Source organism: Planococcus citri, chromosome 5 (assembly GCF_950023065.1).
Source record: "Planococcus citri chromosome 5, ihPlaCitr1.1, whole genome shotgun sequence".
In the NCBI taxonomy this organism is placed as follows: Eukaryota; Metazoa; Arthropoda; class Insecta; order Hemiptera; family Pseudococcidae; genus Planococcus; species Planococcus citri.
Window position 1 is genome coordinate 27,758,825 of NC_088681.1, and position 11,931 is coordinate 27,770,755.

The window sequence follows — 11,931 nt, forward strand, 5'->3', positions numbered from 1 at the left end:
CATATTCGTGTTCAGCGTCGCCCAAAACATAGTAGTCAATGTGTCGCACGTACAAAACACTTTTTTGAACTTTTACCCCCTTTGGGGAGGTGCTGGGGGTCATGGGTGTGGTCCTATCAAAAATCTGACGTCATATTCGTGTTCAGCGTCATCAAAAACATAGAATTCGATATATCACATGCCCCAGATTTTCTTTCGAAAGTTTCACCCAAAATTGGGGTTGGGGATGCTCCCTCTCAATCAAAATATCCCATCTCGAAACTTAAATATTTCGAAAAAACATCAAAAGGTACATCAATGGAAATTTTTTCAGAATTTTAAATGGTAGCTCCCACTTACAGCGCCATTTTGAAATTTGAACTTACAATTTGAAAGTTCAACTTTCAACTTTTGAAAATTTCAAAATGCTTAAAAAGTTTTAAATGCAATGCCCTTTCGAACTGTGAAATCAGTTTTGATCAAAGTACCATAGTTTTGGAGGAATGGGCTGCCGAAATTGAGTACCTCGAGACAATGTGAAAATAATGGAAGCCTCCCACCCGCCTCCTGAGGGGGCTGGGACCAAACTAATTGCGATGTTCTTACTTACTGGATGGGTGTACCTATATAGTAAAAAAAAATTGAACGAAATCGAAAGACATGACTCAAAAACGTTAGTTGAGTTGACATGGAATGACCCGCAACTTGACATCATTAAGCACGAATTTTCACCTGTCAGAAATTTTCCGTTTTGAGTGCTCATATGTCTCCTCCTGGGATATTTTCGGTGCTGAAATTTTTCTGAGTGAATTTCAACTCGAAATGAAAGTCTACTCTTAATTTGGTCGAAACTGAAAATCCTCAGACATATTTTTCTCATATGATTCACCATGTCTTGTGCACTAGTAGATACATGCTTAAAATCTGGTGCTTTCACTTGGAAAATTTAATCTTCAATTTTTCAAATTTTTATTTCACGCAACTTTTACTTATTTTTTTGAAAATTTCTGAATCACTTAATTAATGATGGGTTATTTCATCACCTTTCTCTTTTGCATTTTCCTCTCTTTTTTTTTGAATAATATTGGTTGTTGATTTGTAAGATCTATTTTTTCTCTGTGGGGGGGGGGGGGGTTAATGTCTTTAAAAAAACTTCTGCTCTTCTCTTTGCTCTATCACCAATCAACTCTTTATGCCTAGGTATTCTATTATTGATATCTGAATACATGTATAGATAGGCACTTCAGTATAACTTTATTACCGATAAAAATAGATTATCCTGCTCTGCACACCTTATTGTAATAGATACCTACATAAATAACAATAATTATACCTACTCGATCCTGGTCAAGTATTATTCATCTTGACGCCTTGCTGTACAAAAAATATTTGCGAATTGGATTTTACTCACTCGCCAACACTTTTTTACACACCTTGACCATACCTAAAACCTGTCAAGTCTGGCAGATGGCAGCCTATCACTTTTTAATATTATAGTTTACTCATAACCAGAAATATGTACAGTAGACCTATATCGTTGATAGTAAAAAAAAAAAGTACAGAACCATCATCACCGCGCGTCAATAATTAAACTCTATAACAAATGCTCTACTTAACCGGTGAATTAAAAGGTGCTTCCGCCGAATACTCTTGAACCGAGGTAAAATCTAATATAGGTACTAGTCGCAATGATCCGTTTATTTTTTTTCACCTATTATATGCCAAATGAACCATTAAATTACATCCGATGTAGGTTGACCATTTTTTTTTTATTTTTCACTTCATCCAGAATGGACGGTTTTTTAATTTCGAGAAGAAAATAACGATCACGATACTTCTTGAAATAATTTACAGTTTCGAACGTTACATAAAGTATGATTTTATAGTTTCTTATTTATCGATTTTACAAATCACCCGGGTACCTACGAATCAACCATACACCTTTACTGGTATAAACGATTACTCGTTTTCAACACACTATATTCCAATCGAATCCAAGTCCGCAGAGAGCGATGTGAAATGAGGAGAAAAATAAAAAAAAAAGTAAACGTTTTTGTACGACAGATTTAATCAGCGTCTTACGATCTATACGTTATACCTACGTTTAAATTAAAATATAAACCGATGTAAAATATAGAAGAAATCTTGTCCAGAGTTTTTATTTACAGTCGAAAATATTATAATACTATCGATAGGAAGGTATATAGGACCCGCGTTCATCGCTGGCCATGGTTGGGCGGTAGGTAATTTTCACACCTGTTTGTTAAAAAACGTACCGGGCGCATTTTTCAATCTCAGCAGCTCGCGACGATAAAGAATTAAATTTGACGTTTATAAATTGTTTGAAATGGACTCAGTGTTGCCAAGTTGGTATTTTGGGTAGCAGATCTAGCGTACCTATCAGTATTTTGTTTTTTTGAAGGAGAAGGAGGGGAGGAGTTAGCATTCTGGATCAGGAACCCTCTGCGTCATTGTAGAGCAGGTAGGTATTCAAATTACCTACCTATGTGAATTTCAGATCTATTCGAATTCAATTTTGGAGATTTTTGAAATAATAATCCAATTTTTGATAGATTTTTGGAATATCTAGATGAGAATTTGCGAATTTCAATGGATTTCTCATTGATTTGGAGTTTTTTCCGAAAGATGGTAAGTGACATTTTTATTTTTGAAAATAGCCCACATACGAATTTTTCGGCGATGGTAACAATTCTGATTTTTGAAGACGACTTTGAATTTATTCTCAGGTGATTGATTTTAAAACAGTTCGTTATGAAAATTGCAATCTCGAGTTTACTTCATTTCGCAAACAGTGTTGGTTCTCCTGCATATAAATCTCCCTCTTCTACTTGAAAAAATTTCAAAAAATTAAATAAAAATGAATTTGGTGGTGATGAATTTTCAAAAATTTTTCATTAGAATTCCTCCAAGCAGTTGCCTGTTTTTTGAAATGAAACTTCCCCGATTCTCCAAAATAATATTGTGCGCCATATGTGAAAAATCCGCAAAAAAACAAAAACAAAAATGAAATAGAAGAGATATTTTTAGTTCCTTCTACATAAGTAAGTAAGTAGGTACAGTTTCCACCTCCGGTTCATCAAACAATTTGGCCATTCAACATAGAGCTTCCCAAAGTTGAAAAAAAATTTAAAAATGAAATAAAAAGAATTTGGAAAAAAGTTTTAATTTTTAAGTTGGAATTTCTTCAGATGATTCACTTTTAAGAGTATAATTATTCTCCTCAATAACCTAAGCAGTGCCACCAGCAGGGTGGGCAAATTTTCCCATGTCTGCATTTAAAAAAATGTTTGCGAATTTTAATCGTCATTTTTGAACATAAAATGAAAACTTGATTTTGTTTTTGAAGAGAGTAGGTACTTAGGTACCTATGCAAACTTAATTTTTGGAGAAATGACAATAGTATGTAGGTACACTTAGTACAAATGTAATTTTGAAAAGAAAATGCAACCTTCATTATTTTGAAGGGAAAATAAAAATTCTATAGAAGGAATTATTTTTATTTTTTTTGATAACGAAATTATCATTTTTGGGGAGAGGGGTGATAGGACTTCTTTGAAGAGGAAAACTTTGGAAAAAGTCTGCTTTGTAAACAACCCATTTTCGACCTCAATTTTTGAAAAAAAAACAAACAAAAATACTAGCTTTAGAGGGGGAGAGGGTGTGCAATAATTTTCATGAGGCTCTCATTTTTCGCCCTGTGCCTACATTGGCTTTTGGTGGCACTGCCCCTGAAAAAATCAAAACAAACTGTTGAAAAATTATTAGATAAGTAGTCTAGTTTAAGTGAAGAAAACGATGCAAAAGATTTTCTCATAAAATTATTTTATATTGAAATGAGTGTTTGAAAAATTGCTGTCATTGAATTTTCTGATTTTTTTTCAATAACACTTATTTGATTTCTTTTACTTTGATTTTTTTTATTTTTTATTTTTTTGGGATGGGGAAGGTCAATATTGCTTGGGAGAACGTTACAACCTCCCCCTCTCAGTTTTGAGAGTGGGCAATGTCGTTTGGGGAAAGGGGGGTTGTATTGAAAAGGAGAAAACCTTTGATACAGAAACTGAGCATTTGAAAATTTTTTTTTATCAAGTACTTACATTTCATTATTTTGTTTTAAAATTTAAAAGCTCTGTACAGAAAGACGAATTTGAAACTCTTTTAGCCAAAATTTAAATGCCCGAATTTAATTTTCGATTTTTCGACGAATTTTATTTGAAAAAATGTATTTGTTCAGAAAAAAAAGAGAGAATCACTCCCCGAATTAAATTTCATCATTTTGGGTCTTTTCATTTCCCTACAAACAGAAATTTTTTTACTTCTTTATAAATTTATTTTCTCATAAACACTCATGCTGATCAAAAAACAATTTTGAAGCACCCTCCCCCCTCGGGAATTGGTTCAAATAAAAATAAGTTCGTTGAGCAGGTCGTGAGTATGCCACAGATCTATTTTTAGCAGCCAAAATTAATTTACACGTCCTCTAGAGAAATTTATTGGGAAATTCATATTGGGGGGAGGGGGTCTGGTTCTTTCTCCTCCAATAAATAAATACCTATGCTATAGTCAAAAAAACACAATCGAAGTATCCATCTGGAAATCAGCCCCATTGTGCATGAACTATCTAAACAGGCCGAGAATAAACCACAACTCGTTTTTCAGCAGCCTAAACCATTTTACACTCTTTCTGAAGAAATTGAAAATCGTGCTGAAAGTTCTAGAATGGCTCAAAATGGTGAAATTCGGCTTGGGAAAGTTGATATTATAAGTAGTTTCAGGTTTTTAACTTTCGTCATTTTTACTGAATAAAAATACATTTTTGAAAAAATAGCATAAATCGTCAAAAATGATCTATTTTTTCCCATTTTACACGAAATTTTAAATCTTCAAAACTCGTAAAATGAAAAAATTACTCCTTTCTCAGTCTCATCCACTCGTTTCTGCCCAATAGGTACCTAAAATGAAATTTTTATTCAAGAGACCCTTATTACTTTTATCACAGCAGCATTCCAGCCACACATACGCGTTCAATTCATCTTTCATTCGCCTTTACTATTCCTACTTTATTAACCCCTCAGTGCGTTAAACGCAGTAACGCAGAACAGAAGGCAGTTGTTTGTTTGTTTAGGGCATGTTAAGGGGCGAACCCAAAGTGGCGCCCCGTCAACCTATACGACCGCGTGGCGCCCTCTTCATTAAATGAATTCATTCCTTGTCAGTTATTCTATTCTATTTGTGAATCCATTTGCACAGTAGCGTCTGTTAAAACGCGTATCATTGGTTTTGCTCTCAATTTCTGCAACATCAACATACTGTTACGTATGTATCTCGAGTTCGAAAATTCTTGCTAAGAATTATTCACACGTAAATTGATGTAGGTACAATCTATAGGTATATGAAAATAGGAGAAATATCTATAATAAAATAGTAGGTACCTATAGGTATTTCAAAATTTGAGGGAACGAACGGAATTTGGGAAAAAAATTATGTACCTCGAACACGTACCTATTTGTAGATACAAGTCTGGGTACATACATAGATACAAAATAAAAGTAGTTTTATTAATGATATTATACGATTATCGAACACGCGGTATAGCTTATACCTATAAGCTGTTTCTTTAGCTATACCTATATCTATCGTGTTTCATCAAGATAATCGCGAGTATATATGTTTTTCTGTAAGTGGACACGCTCGTAAAAGTACAAGGTAGTTTAACATATTTTCTTATTTAATCGCCAACTCGAATAATGCGTTTTTTTCCTCTCCTCTTTATTAATTAGATGGAAAAGATTGGAAGCTAAGAATCAATCAAACCTACACCACCTTTTCATACACACATACGCGGTGGTATATAATTAATTAAATATATAGGCTCGCAGGCAGGAGCGTGCTACGAACCATTTCCATACACATTGGGATAATTTACGAAATATATCTGCTTATACTTACTATGAATTAGGCTATACGAACAACAAAAATAAAATAAAACCTACCCCCGAATCGAATAAATCAATTCGCAGCAATCACTTCGACTCTGGGTATAAATTTAGAAAATTGTTATTTATTATACGATTTCCGTTGTGGTTGTGGCTTTCCACTGCGAGGAAATTCGGTTGCTCGGCGATTTCCTCCATTTTATTTAATCTTATATATATGCCACCCCAACGTATACGAGTATACCAGAGCAACGCACAAATACACTAAATAAATGGGTACTCAGCACGCCATTGTCTTTACGCTTTATAATTTTCGTATTAATAAATATAATTTTTTAGAGTTTTACTACGTTCCGAATCGTTGAATTTTACGATTCTTATTCTTTCATGGACTTGAATGAAAAATCTTTTCGAAAATTTCGCAAACGAGAGACAAACGCCCCGCAAGACGTCAACCATTGGGAAATAAAATTCGGCCTGGTTTATCGCCAATGTGACGACAGAATTTACTCGATTTCTAATGGAACCAAAGAGCCAATCCAAAATGGTTTAGTGTTGAGAGATCTGTAAGGGAAAACATGTAGCATTTCAACCCTTACGAAGGAAGTATTCCAGCCAATATCAAAATTTTTAAACTGGACGAACAGAAATCAATAGAGGATCTCAAAATACACCAAAAGCCAGTATTTCTGGTGTTGAAATAAATTTTTCGATTTTTGAAGAGTTTTTAAAAATTCACATTTGGGCTAACATCAAAATTTTTCAAAATTGGTATTGAAAGCTCAAATTTTATTTGTATGTTACCCTATTTTCGACCTCTAAAGTCGATAATGATGGTTTTGATCAGTTTTGAAGTCTTCAGCAGATTTTGATTTTTCTCATGCTTTTCAAAAATAATCACTGGAGAAAATTTTGGATTCAAACCGACACAAAAAATCGATCGAATGGATCATAATGATAGTAGGTAAATCTGGAATTATAAGAGCTGGATTTCATTTTCACCCTACTTGAGTTTCAGTTTTCTAGGTCAACTCAGTAAAATTTTAATTCTCCTCCATTTTTAACCAAATTTGAATTTTCAAAAATTCGCCAAAAATCTAAAAATGAATTTCAACACTTAGAATTTGCTCTGGTAGTATTTTTAGATGATCTTTTAATTTTTCTGTGTTTGTTTCAAAAGATTTCAGTCAATTGAAATAGATACGTAGGTACTTGACTACATCTTATTGAATTTGAATTGAAACAATATTTCCTGAAATGCTAAATGTTTAAATAGATAGTATCGGTACTCCATATATTAACCCTACTTCACCCTTCTAATCTTCACCATAATCATTAACTATCACTAAATCACATCACTCGATAATATTTTAAATACCTTAATTTTTTAGCGTCGTCGTCGAAAAAGATCTGTAATCTTTATATAATAACCCAATTGAAGTATTAATCTTTCCTTGCGCCGTTCGCGTCATTTGATACTCGCTGATGAATCGGCCACGCCGTTTAGAAAAACTGCGGGGATGATGAGATATGCATCAAACATATTTACGCATCGGGGTGTCCTTTCAAAGAGGGAGAAAAGGTGTTAAATGCTTATATCTCTTTTTTAAGATCAGTTCGTTTCATACGGTTATTGTTATTGTTAGATTAATCTATCTGCGAGTGTGATAAATCTTAATCCTCGTAGTGTTTATTTAAATAAGAGCAGTTTACCTCCACAAATCATAAGACAAAATTTACCTAAGCTTATTTTAAAATTAGGAGAGGGGATTTTCAGTTCTGAATTTTAGAAAAAATCTAACGCAGGTAGATAAGTAGGTATCATTTCAAAAAATAGGTTATAATGAGTATAAAAGCAGTGTGGTGAAGATTATAAATTAACAGAGGGAAGGAACGATTTTGATTATTTTTGAAATTTTAACACAAACATCATGAAAGAAATTGAATAAAAAGTACTTTTGGTAATTGATTTCAATTTTTTTTTTAGTTAATATGGGCTATTCCATGTCAATTCAACCATGAAGTGGCAAGGGTGGTTGGCGATTTTTTTGAAGTTTTTACTGTGGAAAGATCTTTAAGGGATGACCAATGGCGCAAATCGTAGCCCTCTAGCCCTTTTTTAAAGGCTGCTAGGGGGTGTCAAAGTTTTCAGTGAACTTGAATTATCATCTATTTCAGCAGTGGATTACTCGATAATCGCGATATCTACCAAAATGTAACTTATTCCAATAGTTATGAAGCTTTGAAAGGCTTTTTGGTGATATCATAAAAATCAGTGTTGTCACTTTTTTCGTACGAAAAATTAGCTCGAAAAGTTTCAAACCGTAGTTTTTGTATCGTTCCGACTCTAAAAAATTCTGAAAAAGATGTATTATGAACAACTTTTCATTCTGAACAACATATAAAAAAATTGTCATGGCATTACTTCGTAAAGTCAATTTTAAAAAAATTGAAATTTTGCGAAAAAATTCGATTTTTGGTTTAAAACATGAAAAAAAGTTTTGATTGGTAAAATTAACCTATTTGACCCCAATTTTTACGTATCTGTTGAAAAAGTTGAAAAAACTCTTTCACTCAATGAAATGAACTCATCACAAAAAAAATCAAAATTCGAAAAAATTCAAAAAATAAACGAATTTTTTGTTTGTTATGAGTGTAAGTAAGGTTAATAAATTTTTATCAACTTTTTCATGAAATGCGTCAGAAAGAGGTTAAAATGAGACAACTGAATAAATTTAAACTTTTGTTGATGTTTGAATTTGAAAATTGAATTTTTTTATACATTTCTGGCTACCTGCATTTAAATTGCATTCATGTTTCGAAGTTCAATTTTGACATGTGAATGGGTGAAACACTCAACACGTACTTACTGTGTACCTATTTTTTAAGGACCAAGTTTTTCAAAAAAAAACAAAACAAAACAAAACAAAACTTGCAGAATAATTTTTTAGGTGATATAATATTCCAACTTCCAATCGTGTTATGAAAGCCACTTTTGACATGTGCGTAGAGAAAAAATAGTTCTTGGGCCCTAATCTTTACCAAAAAGGTTGTAGAATCTCGAAATATGACATTGTTCGACTATAACTGTGAGAATGATCATCCATTTTAGGCCATATTTTCTGCTGATACTTACTCTTGATTTGAGCCACAAAAAATTATACCTATACCTATTTTTAGGTGTTTTACTCAGATTTTTTTTCGAAAAATACTCAATTTTGATCTTTTTAAAAGAGAAAATAAACCAAGTTCAAATTTTCAAAAACTTGAATAATTGAAATCAGCACTTGAAATGTTATCTGGCGGTGTATAAATATTTTTGGTTGGATATTTTTTCAATTATTTTTTTCCCCAGCCCAGTCGAAACATTTTCCTGTCAATTGGGATATACGAGTACCTACTTCCTTGCAAAGGGAACCTTCACAACTCGTTGATTCCAACCGTGCTGTAATTTGGCTCACTGAAAGAACATGTATCCCAAATCTCAGACACTTTGAGCTGTCGAAGTTGATTTACCCCAAATTTGAATAAACTCGGAGGAAAATCACAGGCAATCCTCAATCCCCATTTGGAGCAAGTGGGGCAAAGTTTTTTTTTCAGCAATGGCAATTTTTTCTCATATTGGATCCAACTTTGGAGTTTGATAGCTCGAGACTGCAGAAATTAAAAAAAAACTTTTCTCATATAGTTTTGAAATTATATTTGAGCTTACAAGGGAGGTGCCCCAGGTGACATGCACCGATTTAAATGATTCTTGCACCATTGGATAGAGGACATCGAACATAGTCTACCACAAAATTTTCAGCTGCTGAAGTTGATATTTCGATTTTTCAGAGCAATTTTTCGATTTTCACATAGCAATTTTGAAAAATTGGCCGAATATAGTCGGCGCAGGTCGCGTACCGAAACCTTCAATATTATTTGGGCATTTCAATACATATGATAAGACTAGCCCACCGTGAAATTTTCAGCTGCTGAAGTTGATATTTGAGCCCTCCTGGGTGATTTTTTGATTTTCACATTGCATTTTGAAAAATTGGCCAAAAATAGTCGGCGGAGGTCGCATACCGAGACCTTCAATATCATTTGGGCATTTCAATACATACGATGAGACTAGCCCAAGGTGAAATTTTCAGCTGCTGAAGTTGATATTTGAGCCCTCCAGTGCGATTTTTTGATTTTCACATTGCAATTTTGGAAAAATTGGCCAAAAATAGTCGGCGGAGGTCGCATACCGAAACCTGCAATATTATTTGGGCATTTCAATACATATGATGAGGCTAGCCCACGGTGAAATTTTCAGCTGCTGAAGTTGATATTTGAGCCCTCCAGGGCGATTTTTCTATTTTCACAATTGCTATGTGAAAATCGAAAAATTGCTCTGAAAAATCGAAATATCAACTTCAGCAGCTGAAAATTTTGTGGTAGACTATGTTCGATGTCCTCTATCCAATGGTGCAAGAATCATTAAAATCGGTGCATGTCACCTGGGGCACCTCCCTTGTTAGTTTCAAAAAACTTGTCGAAAATCTCAAAAGTTCAAAGTTGAGCTTTTTGGAAACCTCGCTTTAATTAAAAATTTTTAAAAATCCACAGAGCATGAATTTGTATGATAAATATGAACTTTTCACGATGGGATTCGTAAATCGATGAGGGGAGGGGAGGGGAGGGGAGAAGATAGGGTATGAAGCCCTTAAAATTTTGGTAAAAATATACTCTCTAAATTTGAAACAGTCAAATTTAGAGAGTATGTACTTACCCAAAAAAATTTCAAATAGTATCACGTATATTTAGCGCTTCCAAAAACCTATAAACCATACGTCACACGATTTTTTCAATTTTTAGGCGATAAGGAGGATCATTTTGGGCATCGAAGGAGCCGAATCAAAAAAATAAGTTCATATTTGTATTAAGATTTTTTCTGAAAACGTGCAGTGAAACGCTAATGTCTCACAATACTTGACATTTTAAAAATATTTTGACCAAAATTTTGGTCCTTCATGTACCCCTCCCTTGTGGTTTTGTGAATCCCTCCACAAAAAGTTTGTTCACTGTTAATAATATCTAACTTATCATAAAAAATGCCTGATTTTTGAATTTTTCCAGTTTTCTAATTATAACTCCGGAATTTGGCAAGCTTTCAAAAAATGAACTTTAATTTAAAAGTTCAACTTGGAACTTTTGAAATTTTTTGAAAATATTTTTTTGAATTTTCAGCTGCCACAGCGAGAGAGGAGGGCGATTGAGGGGGGGGGGTGATAAAATTTAAGTAATTTATCGCAAAAATAAGAATTTTGGATTTTTTTTCAAATTTGAGATTTTTATCTGGTAAAAAAATACACTTTTTAAGCCTTCACTTCGGTTTTGCGATTCACCTGCCCTAATCAGTTCAGATTGCGTTCAACTTATTATAAAATTGAACTTTCAGTTGCCAAATGTGGACTCTAACGCCTATTAGAGTAATTTGAAATTTCTGGAGAAAAATATAAGCTTCTGCTGGAGACTCCAGGTTGGCTTGAAAATTGTCACAATCAATTCGAAGAGTTTTTGGGGCTTTTTTCAACATTTTGAAAAATTTCTCAAATAATAAAAAATTAAATTTTAAATTTACTTTTGGTAGTATGTGGTTGTGGATAGATTGTTCTTTTTATGATCCAATTTCCAGCTCACATGTAGTTGACGATGCTGGGATGTGAAGCTACGAGTACAATCTCTAGTGAAAAAAATTCCATTCGAGTTTGTTCAACTTCTGAAGCGTTTTATCTCTTACAACAACGATGCTCTGGTAGGCTTAATGTGTATCATGTGTCAATTTTATGCCTACAGAATTTAGGTACCTGTATGTATTTATGAATAAAGGAGAAGAATGGCCCAAATGAGTGTTTATTAAATTGGACATTTTGGGCCTAATGTACTTCCTACAAGTTGAATAAAGCCACTGAATCGAGCTCATGTACGATTTTTTTCCCTCTAAATAACGCCAACGCGTTACAAA